This window comes from Schistocerca nitens, chromosome 3 (assembly GCF_023898315.1).
Source record: "Schistocerca nitens isolate TAMUIC-IGC-003100 chromosome 3, iqSchNite1.1, whole genome shotgun sequence".
NCBI lineage: Eukaryota > Metazoa > Arthropoda > Insecta > Orthoptera > Acrididae > Schistocerca > Schistocerca nitens.
The window spans coordinates 342,511,476-342,525,172 of NC_064616.1; the positions used below are offsets into that span (position 1 = coordinate 342,511,476).

General features: G+C 40.1%; 1 protein-coding gene across 2 annotated transcripts in view; it reads left to right on the plus strand.

Moving 5' to 3' along the window:
- The window catches only part of LOC126248294 (GTPase-activating protein and VPS9 domain-containing protein 1), a 369,886-nt gene that overhangs the window by 298,329 nt on the left and 57,860 nt on the right, over positions 1-13,697 (plus strand). The gene's annotated exons all lie outside the window — the stretch shown is intronic.

A 13,697-nucleotide genomic window follows, 5' to 3' on the forward strand; every position in this document is an offset into this window, starting at 1 on the left:
CAGCCATAATAAAAAGCATAGACAGAGATTTTGCTTTGCCATCGTTCTCCCAAATCATTCCTGGCAAAAACCAGTATTGTTCCCATAATAACAATTACTATTATGGGCTATGTTTATTTCAACTGTTTCTTCTTTCTTTTCTTCCACATTTCTACTATGAATTGTCAGTGTTCCTCTCTCCTTTCGTCTCTCCAAGTGGCTCCAATCTTCTTGGAGTTTTTGTGGAAACCATTGGAATCTCGAAATTTATTTCCGAGTGGCAGCCGTTCCTCAGTATCTTTCAGAGTAATGTGGAGTTTGTCTGTCTCCCTTCCAATTTCTTTGCTGTATGTGTTACCCATTTTTAATTTACTGAAATAAGTGAACTGTCTTTTTCTCAGTCTGTTGGGGTTTGTCCTATGGCTGTGGCTATAGAAAGTTATTCTTCTTTTCCAAAGCATGCATGTAATTTTTTGTGTTGTTTTTTCTCTTTAACTGGTTCCAAAATTTCCTTATAGTATTTTTTTCTGTGATTTCCACTGCTTCCATCACAGCCCCCACTGTACTGTCTGAGTTTAGCATTGAGGGATATTGATTTCTTAAGTTATATACTGGTACATCCTTAGTGATGTAAATGATGTTTTCCTCTTACTAACTCTTACTTTAATGCTTTCTTTCTCCAAAATGTCATGTTCAGTTGCTTCTCCTACATACTTGACTTCTTATTGTTCTATCAATTTTTTCCACATTTATCCATTATCTTGGGAGCTGCCTTAATGTTTGCCATAAATTTGTCTTCTCAGAGTAGATTCATTGTCAACCTGTTGTTTGAGCAGTTCTATTGGTCGAGTGGCTGTTTCTATTGAGCCTGAAAAAATAACCAGGTCATCTGCAAAAGTTAGTTAATCTATTAGTAAACGGTGACTTTTGTAACCTAGTCTAACTTCCTCGTTGATTTGTCTTTGTCCTGATGAGATACTCCATTCTCTTATGACTTTTCATGGAAAACAGTTAAATAGCAGTAGGGAGAGACCATCTCCCTATCTGACTCCAATTTTAATTTCAAAACATAGAAATTTCACTATAGGATAAGTGGGTGTTAGTATTTTCTTATATAGCCCCGCAGTTATACTGTCTAAACCCAGTTCGTTATTTCAAAACGGTGACTTTCTATAGCTTTTCCTAAGTTAACAAAAGTGATTATGAAAATTTTAGATCTTCTTTTCATATACATTATTACTGACTTTTTTTTCTTCTAAAACCATATTGGTATTCAACAATTTGAGGATCGAGTTGTTGTGCCGTAGTTAATAATGCTATCAATAAGATTTTGTAGGTAACTGGTAGGAGTGAAATGCCTCTGCAGTTGTTCACATCGGTTTTATCCCTTGCTTTGAGCAGGGAGTGGATCAAGCATGTGTTCAAAATTCTCGTATATTAACTAAATATTTTGGATGATTTCAGTCAGCTTATCCAGAAATTTGTTATTCAAATATTTTTGAAGTTCTACATGTGCGGAATCCTCCCCAGGTGCTTTATTGTTTTTGAGGGATTTGATAATTTCCTGGATTTTCTCTTTCATTGAGAGATAGAACATAAGTATTGAATGTATTCTTACGTAAAAGTAAACCTGTCATGATCTATTTGTTTTAATTGGTTTTTATCATAATTTCTCTTAGTATTTAATCATGCCGTGTGTGTGTGTGTGTGTGTGTGTGTGTGTGTGTGTGTGTCGTTCGTTCATTCTTGTCTTTATTCCATTTCTGCCATTCATTTTATCTTCTTGTGTGTAATTACTTCATCTCATTCCGAATTCCACCACACACATCATTCGATTTTGGTCAAAAGAATTGTTTATTTTGCTGTTTGAACATGATAGTGTTTCATTTTTTTTTCAGTTTTCTGGATTTTTTGTTTCCAGATTACCAATGTAGTTCCTCCTTTGTTTTAATTTTTCAATGTAATATTTCAGAGTTCTTGGTTTGGTTTGTCTCTTTGTATTTCTTGGTTCAGATCTAACTTTGACTTTAGGTAGCTAGTGGTCAGAATTTAGCTCAGTATTTCTTATTACCTTAATGTTCTGGATTTCTTGGGAGGATTCTTTGTATAGTTGAATGTGATCTATTTGAAATTAACGTAAATTGAGATTTGGAGGGCTTCATGTTTTCTTGGGAGATGCTTAAAGGCAGTAAATTTCATTATTAGGTTGGTTGGTCTGCTGAGTTCGGCTACTCTTCTGCTGTTTCTATTTGTTGTTTTGTGGCTGGGAGGCTCCTTGCAAAGTTCCTGAATTTTCTGTCTCTGCCCAATTGTGCATTTAAATCCTCTAGCAGTATTATTGCGTGTTTCTGTGCAGTTGTTGTGGTAATTTCTTCAAGCTCTTTCCAGAATGTATCTGTTTCTTCTCTGTTTGTTTCATTAGCCTGGTTGAATCACCTGTGGGATTAACTATTGTATATACTGTACCTTACTTGTGCCTTTGAAGGAGAACATGCATATTCTGCCATTACTTCACTGGAAATATATTATACAATCTAAAATTTCGCAACTGACAGTGAGGACTGAGGACTGTTCCTAAATGTGGAACATATTTTGTAACAGTTTTTCCCTATTTTTCTCCTTTGAAAATTCTGTAGCCCTCTGATTCAAATGCATGCTTTGTTTCCCATTTTCCAAAAGTGAATTTATGTGAACTGCTGCCAAGAAAATTCTTCAAATTGTGGCTGATTTTTGTTGTGCCTGTTTCCAGAAAGCTCCAAATGTTTCCAACGTGCTGCTGCAAGTTCTCCAGTATCCAATGACTTGCTTATTAAATGGTTCATTTTTACATGTTATAGATATAATGATAATTATTTAGACAAAAGCTTTTATCAGTAAGTTAACTAGATTCTCAAAAAGTCCAATGAACTTCTCTATAGGTATTCTGCACAATTACCTTCTTCAGTTGCCAACAGAGCAAAGTGCTATAGACTCGTCACAGTTTGCTTTAGGAAAACACTGGTGTCCGATATTACCACTGGTAACTTTTTTTAATCTTTATATTGACTAATGAGGATATCATAATTACTTCAGTTCCCTTCTTTCTTTGTTGCTTCCTATTTTTCCAGTTCTCCCTAATCTTCTTTACATTGTGTCTTTTCGTTTCTTCTGTCCATGTTCTCTATTTCGCAATTTTTCTGTCTAGAAAGTTTTCTAAATTTAGTATGTTATTTCTAAAAAGGTTATTTTCTGTTATTTTGAATTCTTTGATTTGTTTCTAGTTCTTTTCTAATTTCTTCAATCCACATTGTTGTCAGTATCTTTTTCCAGAAATACTAGAATATTACACTACTGGCCATTAAAATTGCTACACCAAGAAGAAATGCAGATGATAAACGGGTATTCATTGGACAAATATATTATACTAGAACTGACATGTGATTACATTTTCACGCAATTTGGGTGCATAGATACTGAGAAATCAGTACCCAGAACAACCACCTCTGGCCGTAATAATGGCCTTGATACGCCTGGTCATTGAGTCAAACAGAGCTTGGATGGTGTGTACACGTACAGCTACCCATGCAGCTTCAACACGATACCACAGTTCATCAAGAGTAGTGACTGGCGTATTGTGACGAGCCAGTTGCTCGGTCATCATTGACTAGACGTTTTCAATTGGTGAGAGATATGGAGAATGTGCTGGCCAGGGCAGCAGTCAAACATTTTCTGTATCCAGAAAGGCCCGTACAGGACCTGCAACATTCGGTCGTGCATTATCCTGCTGAAATGTAGAGTTTCGCAGGGATCGAAATAAGGGTAGAGCCACGGGTCATAACACACATGAAATGTGACGTCCACTGTTCAAAGTGCCGTCAATGCGAACAAGAGGTGACCAAGACGTGTAACCAATGGCACCCCATACCATCACACTGGGTGATACGCGAGTATGGCGATGACGAATACACGCTTCCAATGTGTGTTCACCGCGATGTCACCAAACACGGATGCGACAATCATTATGCTGTAAACAGAACCTGGATTAATCTGAAAAAATGACGTTTTGCCATTCGTGCACCCAGATTCGTCATTGAGTACACTATCGCAGGCGCTCCTGTCTGTGATGCAGCGTTTAAACCTACTGGAGTTGTATCTGAATACTTTCAGGGTTTTCTTTTTGTTTTAGATGAGACAAATTGAATCTGAGCCTTGGAGAAATAATAATCTGAATCTTAGTCCCAATTTTTGATCACCTACATAATTTCCTTTATATTGTGAAATTATTTTGTGGCATCAGATACTGGTCGCCACATGTTGGACACCAAAACTGTAGTGAATTCTAGAAATTAAATGAAATCAAACACAGAGGGTACAAAATTAAGGGGTTCATGTATGAATATAAAAGACTGCTTATATGTTCAAAACATGAAAGAAATATATTTATTTTTGTGCTGTGTACACAAAACAAAACAGAATTATAAATCTCAGGGCCGATTTGACAGGGCGTGGACACAATTCGGTTATTAAGGGGAAGGAGGCTGGAACGAATCGTCTCACCATTCTCGTTATTGTTCATTGTATACTGCTTTCGGGCAGGCGGTGCGGCGTGTCGCATCGGGGCTGTGCTGCATGGGTAGGCTGCCCTCATTAGCAATCGTGGCTGCGCGGTGGGTCCCAGGTACGATCTCCGCGTTGTCGAAAGGCATATGTTGGCGATGGGTGGAAGAGCGCCCATGTCCTCTCCCTTCTGCGGTGTCTCCATGACTCCCCTTTTCGCTTCTCATCCATCTTTCAGCTCAACTCCTCTTCGAAACATTATTCCTTTCAGCACTGTCATTGGCAAACGAAATTTTCAAAATAGCCCAATGATAGATCACCTTTTCATCGCCACACCTCTCCCCACAGGGTAGAAATCTTCTGTCTGGCGTGGGCCTCGTGAATTGGCATCTTTCTCACGATTTCACATTCTTAAGATGTTTTCCTGCATTCTGAGGCTGTTGGGAGAGCAGCTTCACAACACTTCTTTATAACTGCTCTCTCTGCGTGCCCCCTGGACGGACTCGTGTTTGGACTCCGTCTTAAAATCTGGGGCGTCTGTCATTTACTAGGAATGTCCTCACTGTTGAGGAAAACATCACCTTAAGAATTATGGCTTCTTTCAGATGCCTCCCTGCATCGATTCCCCACGTCCCCTTCCCTCCCCCCCCTCCCCCCTCCCCCCCTCCCCCCCCCCTCCCCCGTCCCTCCTCCCCCCAACGCTCCTCCCTGTGCCCATGGGGTGCTGTAATTGTCATTGTCAGCACATCCCTGTTTTCTAAGGCAGTTAAAATGACTTCCACAAGGCCAGAAGAAATCAGATGCTTTCGCGCGTACGTTCTTGTCATTCCATACTAATGGCTGCAAGTGTTCATCAGCTCTCGGCACACTTCTCATTGTCAGATGGGCCCATCGCATTGTGCCCCTTCTTGAGCAAGGCGAGAACATTCGTCTGGCCTCCCACTGTGTACTTGCACAATGACTGCACCCAGGGCTCACCCCAGGGAGTCTGGCCCCTTCCTCCTCTATGGCTGCTCGTGGCAACTTAGCGAAAGTGGCTGTGATATTACAATATTCTTTTCGGATACGGCTGTATGATCTAGTTGAAATTCTATAACAGTAATGGCAATTCCTGGATGCAGCAGTATGTTAAACAAGTGAAAGGCAACCACTTATCTACAGTGGACCGATGTGTGGACCACAGAAACACATAACAGGAAACAGCATTCGCAATATCGTTTTCATCTAGCGTGATTTGAGAAGCATTACTTCCAAAGTAAGTTTCCTTTCACACAATGTGAATTACGTATGAGAATGTGCAATGAATTTCTTAAATCACATAGCATTAGACTCTCATTCAAAACTTAACACTGAGGACCAGCCACTTAGAAAAATTTTGGGCCCAGAAGACCAGCCATTTCTGACATTATTTTAAATTTTACTGGCACATTTTGTTTAATATATACCAAAGGATAACAATGCTAAAAATAACCAAGCGTCAAGGTTAGTTTAGTCCTGAGACTGGTTTGATGTAACTCTCCATTCTACTCTATCCTTTGCAAGCTTCTTCATCTCCCAGTACCTACTGCAACCTACATCCTTCTGAATCTGCTTACTGTATTCATCTCTTGGTCTCCCTCTACGATTTTTACCCTCCACGCTGCCCTCCAATGCTAAATTTGTGATCCCTTGATGCCTCAAAACATGTCCTACCAATCGATCCCTTCTTCTAGTCAAGTTGTGCCACAAACTTCTCTTCTCCCCAATCCTATTCAATACCTCCTCATTAGTTACGTGATTTACCCACCTTATCTTCAGCATTCTTCTGTAGCACCACATTTCGAAAGCTTCTATTCTCTTCTTGTCTAAACTATTTATCGTCCATGTTACACTTCCATACATGGCTACACTCCATACAAATACTTTCAGAAACGACTTCCTGACACTTAAATCTATACTCGATGTTAACAAATTTCTCTTCTTCAGAAACGATTCCCTTGCCATTGCCAGTCTACATTTTATATCCTCTCTACTTCGACCATCATCAGTTATTTTACTCCCTAAATAGCAAAACTCCTTTACTACTTTAAGTGTCTCATTTCCTAATCTAATTCCCTCAGCATCACCCGACTTAATTCGACTACATTCCATTATCCTCGTTGTGCTTTTGTTGATGTTCATCTTATACCCTCCTTTCATGACACTGTCCATTCCGATCAACTGCTCTTCCAAGTCCTTTGCTGTCTCTGACAGAATTACAATGTCATCGGCGAACCTCAAAGTTTTTACTTCTTCTCCATGAATTTTAATACCTACTCCGAATTTTTCTTTTGTTTCCTTTACTGCTTGCACAATATACAGATTGAATAACATCGGGGAGAGGCTACAACCCTGTCTCACTCCCTTCCCAACCACTGCTTCCCTTTCATGCCCCTCGACTCTTATAACTGCCATCTGGTTTCTGTACAAATTGTAAATAGCCTTTCGCTCCCTGTATTTTACCCCTGCCACCTTTAGAATGTGAAAGAGAGTATTCCAGTCAACATTGTCAAAAGCTTTCTCTAAGTCTACAAATGCTAGAAATGTAGGTTTGCGTTTTCTTAATCTTTCTTCTAAGATAAGTCGTAAGGTTAGTATTGCCTCACGTGTTCCAACATTTCTACGGAATCCAAACTGATCTTCCCCGAGGTCCGCTTCTACCAGTTTTTCCATTCGTCTGTAAAGAATTCGCGTTAGTATTTTGCAGCTGTGGCTTATTAAACTGATAGTTCGGTAATTTTCACATTTGTCAACACCTGCTTTCTTTGGGATTGGAATTATTATATTCTTCTTGAAGTCTGAGGGTATTTCACCTGTCTCATACATCTTGCTCACCAGATAGTAGAGGTTTGTCAGGACTGGCTCTCCCAAGGCCGTCAGTAGTTCTGATGGAATGTTGTCTACTCCCGGGGCCTTGTTTCGACTCAGGTCTTTCAGTGCTCTGTCAAACTCTTCACGCAGTATCGTATCTCCCATTTCATCTTCATCTACATCCTGTTCCATTTCCATAATATTGTCCTCAAGTACATCGCCCTTGTATAAACCCTCTATATACTCCTTCCACCTTTCTGCCTTCCCTTCTTTGCTTAGAACTGGGTTGCCATCTGAGCTCTTGATATTCATACAAGTGGTTCTCTTCTCTCCAAAGGTCTCTTTAATTTTCCTGTAGGCAGTATCTATCTTACCCCTAGTGAGACAAGCCTCTACATCCTTACATTTGTCCTCTAGCCATCCCTGCTTAGCCATTTTGCACTTCCTGTCGATCTCATTTTTGAGACGTTTGTATTCCTTTTTGCCTGTTTCATTTACTGCATTTTTATATTTTCTCCTTTCATCAATTAAATTCAATATTTCTTCTGTTACCCAAGGATTTCTATTAGCCCTCGTCTTTTTACCTACTTGATCCTCTGCTGCCTTCACTACTTCATCCCTCAGAGCTACCCATTCTTCTTCTACTGTATTTCTTTCCCCCATTCCTGTCAATTATTCCCTTATGCTCTCCCTGAAACTCTCTACAACCTCTCGTTCTTTCAGTTTATCCAGGTCCCATCTCCTTAAATTCCCACCTTTTTGCAGTTTCTTCAGTTTCAATCTGCAGTTCATAACCAATAGATTGTGGTCAGAATCCATATCTGCCCCTGTAAATGTCTTACAATTTAAAACCTGGTTCCTAAATCTCTGTCTTACCATTATATAATCTATCTGATACCTTTTAGTATCTCCAGGATTCTTCCAGGTATACAACATTCTTTTATGATTCTTGAACCAAGTTTAGCTATGATTAAGTTATGCTCTGCACAAAATTCTACTAGGCGGCTTCCTCTTTCATTTCTTACCCCCAATCCATATTCACCTACTACGTTTCCTTCTCTCCCTTTTCCTACTACCGAATTCCAGTCACCCATGACTATTAAATTTTCATCTCCCTACACTATCTGAATAATTTCTTTTATTTCATCATACATTTCTTCAATTTCTTCGCCATCTGCAGAGCTAGTTGGCATATAAACTTGTACTACTGTAGTAGGCATGGGCTTTGTGTCTATCTTGGCAACAATAATGCGTTCACTATGCTGTTTGTAGTAGCTAACCCGCACTTCTATTTTTTTTATTCATTATTAAACCTACTCCTGCATTACCTCTATTTGATTTTGTATTTATAACCCTGTAATCACCTGACCAAAAGTCTTGTTCCTCCTGCCACCGAACTTCACTAATTCCCACTATATCTAATCTATAAAAAATCTAATCTATAAAAGCGTAATGCCCAATATTATATGTGAAACCTAGCTTTTCTTGTAGCTATACTGTATGTATATTAAGTGGAACGATGAACTTTTCCCATTTGTGTGAGGGAACTACTTAACAGTGTTGTTTTAATTGACAGACTACATATTTTCTGAATATCTGCTATCATTGGCTGGCAAAATCATGTTACGAGAGCTGCGACTGACTGAGCAAAGTGCATTTCAATTTCAGTGCTTCGGAAGCTACTGTGCTGTATTTGTGGGAATGCTTGTTTATACTTCGGTAATATGAAAATATGAAGTGTAAATGTTTCCATGCATCAAAGATCTTTCCAAAATGCTTTGCTTTGTGCTGGTTTCATTTCCTAAAGTGCTGGGAAGTTCTATGCCGGTATTTAAAATCTTCACCATGCAAAGGATTGACAAGTTTTACAGGTCCAAGGAAAAGAATATTATCACTTAACATGGAAAAATGTGCTTTCGTCAGGTGTCCAGAGTATTTTTAACTGAGAAAATCTGTCCCTCCCACTCTGCTTATGCATCCTACTCTAGCAAAAATACACACATTCTCACACACAACCACACACATACAGAAACGCACACTCCTGTGCTCACAGTGAGACTAAATGTTGATAATCAATAAGTGGAAGCATTTACCTGACCTTATGGAGGTGGGGAGGGGCAGGGAAGGACAAAAAGAAGGGGCAGTGAGTAAGAGGCAGGTCTTTGGACAAATGACTCTGCTGCCCCATGGCAAAATGGAAGGAATAAAGAGGGTAAAGTAAAAAGAGCTATTGGAAGAGGGAGGAGGAAGGGTGGAAAAAAGGAGGGGAAAGTGGACGAGAGCCGGCCGGAGTGGCCGAGCGGTTAAAGGCGCTACAGTCTGGAACCGCACGACCGCTACGGTCGCAGGTTCGAATCCTGCCTCGGGCATGGATGTTTGTGCTGTCCGTAGGTTAGTTAGGTTTAAGTAGTTCTAAGTTCTAGGGGACTTATGACCACAGCAGTTGAGTCCCATAGTGCTCAGAGCCATTTGAAGCCAAAGTGGACGAGAGGGAAAAAGAGAGAGAGAGAGAGAGAGAGAGAGAGAGAGAGAGAGAGAGAGAGAGAGAGGACTGGGAGAATACAGTGCACAATCAGGATGGGGAAGGAGTGGTGTGGATGGAAGAGAGAAGGGAAAAGGTAAGGTGAGGCAGTGGAAACATGTTAATGGAGATTTAAGTCAGGGGGTGTGCAAGAATGTAGGATATGCTGGAAGTGCATATCAAAATAACCCCAAAGTGAAGCAGCTGTTAAAGTAATTTATGTTGTGGTGTGAAGCATGTTCAGCGACTGGATGGTCAAGTTTGCATTTTGCAACAGTTTGGTGGTGGCCATTAAAGCGAGTAGACAGTTGGTTACCTGGCATGCCCAAATAGAAGGCTGTACAGAAATTGCAGTATAGCTGAAACCTAACATGGCCATTTGAACAAATAGCCCTTCATTTTATTGGGTAGGAGATACCTATGACTGGCTTGTGGTAGAAGGTGGTGATAGGGTGTCTGGGTGGGTGTATGAGACAGGTCTTGCACCTGAACCGACCACATGGGATGACCCATTCGGTGCAGGGTGTGGAGTAGGATTGCGCTAGGGGTGGACAATGATATTCTGTGGGTTGGGTGGGTAGTGGAACACTATTTTGGGTGATATGGGTAGGATATCCCTCATCTTGGGGCTCAATGAGAGGTAGCCCAACTCCAGGTGGAGGAAGTGGTAGAGCTTTTCAAGGCCAAGATGATACCGAGTTACCAGAGGTGTGCTGGTCGGTGGTTAATTAACAGGTTTACTGGTGTCAAAGGAGCAGATAGAATTGGAGATTTCTTTGTGAATGAGCTGGATAGGGCATTATGCTGGAATAATTGTAGGTCAGCAGCTTCCTTTAATCAGTACAACAAAAAACCAGCCAATGCTTCAGCTCTCACTTTTTTTATTTATTCAATCACTAGTTTCAGGCCAGGACTCGTTTTGAAAGTGGGTCCTGGCCCAAAACTAGTCATCAAGTGAATAAAAAGAGTGAGACTTGCAACTTTGGCTGGTTTTTCATTGTACTGAATAGACATTGTCAGTAAAGGCTTTGGAAAAATTGGTGGTCTATTTTGACAACTCCTGCTGTCCATTGCAGATGTAGCATCCGAGTCCAGATCCTAAAAATGTCACAGTCATCTGAACCAGATAAGAGTTTCTAGATTGTTGACTGGATTGGAAATAGCATTCTATGTGGGCATGACAAGTAACCAGCTGACTGCTCACATGAGTGGCAACTGCCAAACTGTGGCAAACCACAAACTTGACCATCGAGTTGCAAAACATGGTGTGCACCACAACACATATGAGTTCAACAGCTGTTCCGTTATACAGGCCATTTGGATACCCCCTTCCAGCACAAGTTTCTCTGAACTATGCAGATGGAAATTCTCTCTCCAGCATATCCTGTGTTCTTACAATCTCTACTTATCTGTTCTCACTGCCTCACCATACCTTCTTCCTTCTCTCCACAACACACCTTTCTTGTCCTGATCATGCCTGCCTTCTCCCATCAAACGTAACCTCCCCATTCTTTCCCCCTCTCCCCTCACACCCCCACAACCTCTCCCCTTCTCGCTCTCTTACCCTCTGTCTGTTTAGTAAGAAGTTTTCCATGAATAGTTGATCAAGAACTTCTGTAGGCAACACACATTCACCATATTACATTCTTCAGTTTTGGTGAACTGCAGAGGCTTTGCTCCTCTGCCGTGCCTATGCTGTGTGCATTGTGCACTGACTTGCAGAGACCCTGCTGCATGTCTGCTCTGTCACTGCTGCATGAAGTATTCGGCAGGCCTAAACAAGTCATCTCTTTTTTTTATCTGCTTCTTCACATGCCCTTTAATCTTTACTGCATCATCCAGCTCTTGTCCCTGGAGATTGTGTTTCATTAGACCAAACATGTAGAAGTTAAGAGTACAAATCAAAGAAAGCTGTGTTGTGGTTGAGGTATAAGGAACAAAGCTGATTTGTCGATCAACTGATGTTGACAAAATGACGCGAGACCACTTATTGTATGACAAATGTGAATTTATTTCAGATTCTTGTGTGGTATTTCAAGCATCTCAACAGTCCTAGTGCACTGCACATAGATGATGGTATGACAGCATTGACACTGTAACTTTGTGCCAATCACCAATCCTTATTAAGGTGTGGAGGAGATGGCACCATGCCATATGGCAACATTATGTTTCCTGTATTTTTTGACACGAATTGCTTCTAGTATATTGGATCAAACTTCCACCTGCATCCCTCTCACATCTGGTGCCAAAAGCCAGGGTAGCCACTGTGCACACACTTTCAGAAATCTTAAGCATTTCGTTATCTTGAGCTCAGCATTGTTACCACAGTTTAGAGTTGTGAAGTTAGTGCACCAATTGTGATATAAACGATATTGCAGTGCCTGTGTCATTCAGAATTGTGATGCAATGTTCTTTCAGACATGTATGCATGTGTGAAGGTATAGGTGCTGCAGCAACTATAGCCGATGTGAAATACATTAAATGTATTTGTAGGTGCAAAAATGGACAACCATCAGCTATATAATGGAATAACAACAACGAAAATTTGTGCTGAACCAGAACTCAAACGTTGATTTGCAACTTATTGCAAGCGGTCACCATACCATTAGGTATTGTAATTATGAACAACACAGGCACAGCAGTATTATATTTATCTGCCAACAGTGGGCAAGCGACTTTCAATTAAAATGTCTGTTCTGTACAGGCATATACATAATGAATGTATGAGTGCAGGTTGTGGGCACATGGTTGACTACATAGGAAGGTTTGGGTCAGGCCATCAGTCATGCTCGGATAGCCCAATGGTGGGGCAATAGCTTGTGATAAGAGAGAAATCTGGGTTCTAGTCCTGATCCTGTACAAATTTTCAGTGTTTTCATTACATTACACAGCTGATGGTTGTCCTTATTTGCAACTGTGAATACATTTCATGTAACTGTGATACGTCCATTTGTGTGAAACATCTCTCTGATATTTCATGTCTGCCACAGCACTGTCTGTCTCTAATGCTAGACGTCTCTTATATAAATTCCTTCAGCTATATATTCACATTTCTCTCGTCGTCGGTGTTATCTCCAAAAATGTTTTGTTGGTGTCTTGTATCCGTTCTTCACCAAAAACTTAATCACACTTCTGCTTAGAATCCATTATTTTCCTCCAGTGCTGTATAAATACCTATATGGGGGAAGAGCCACTTTTAAGTAAATGTGCAATTTCAACCATCTGTGCAGTTAATAAAGAGGTTATGGATCTTATGAACCTTGTAGCTACTGCTTTCAGGCATCTTGATATTAACACTTCATAGTGTAGAAATTACCTCTCCTACCTTGACACCTCAATTTTTAGGAAAATGTACATGAAGACTACTTTAGAGACATGCTCAAGAACTTTTGGAAGTAATTTTTGTTCATAGAGTAATTCATTGCAGCTGTAGTCTCTTTCTCAGTACACAATTGACCACTGGGTGCACTGATGGTTTAGAAATTTAGAGGAATTTCAGTGCTACTTTAAGGCATCAGTGTACATTATTGTAAGGTATCAGTGACAATATGAACACACTATAGCAAATTATCTGTCAAAATGATTGGAAAATATTGCGTAGTTGTGTGCTGCTTGAGGCGTTATTTTTGTTTTATTTCCTACCTATTGTTTTCTCTTTTTCCCTTTCAGGTACATAGTATATAGAAATTGTAATCCTGTAACTTTATTTCCTTCTTATTTTTGGACCTTCAACTCATTTACTTGAATTTTAAATTATTTACGTTAGATAAAGCAATTAGCTGATACTTAAAAATGTTCACCACTACACTGAACTTAAAGTATACAAGTCAGC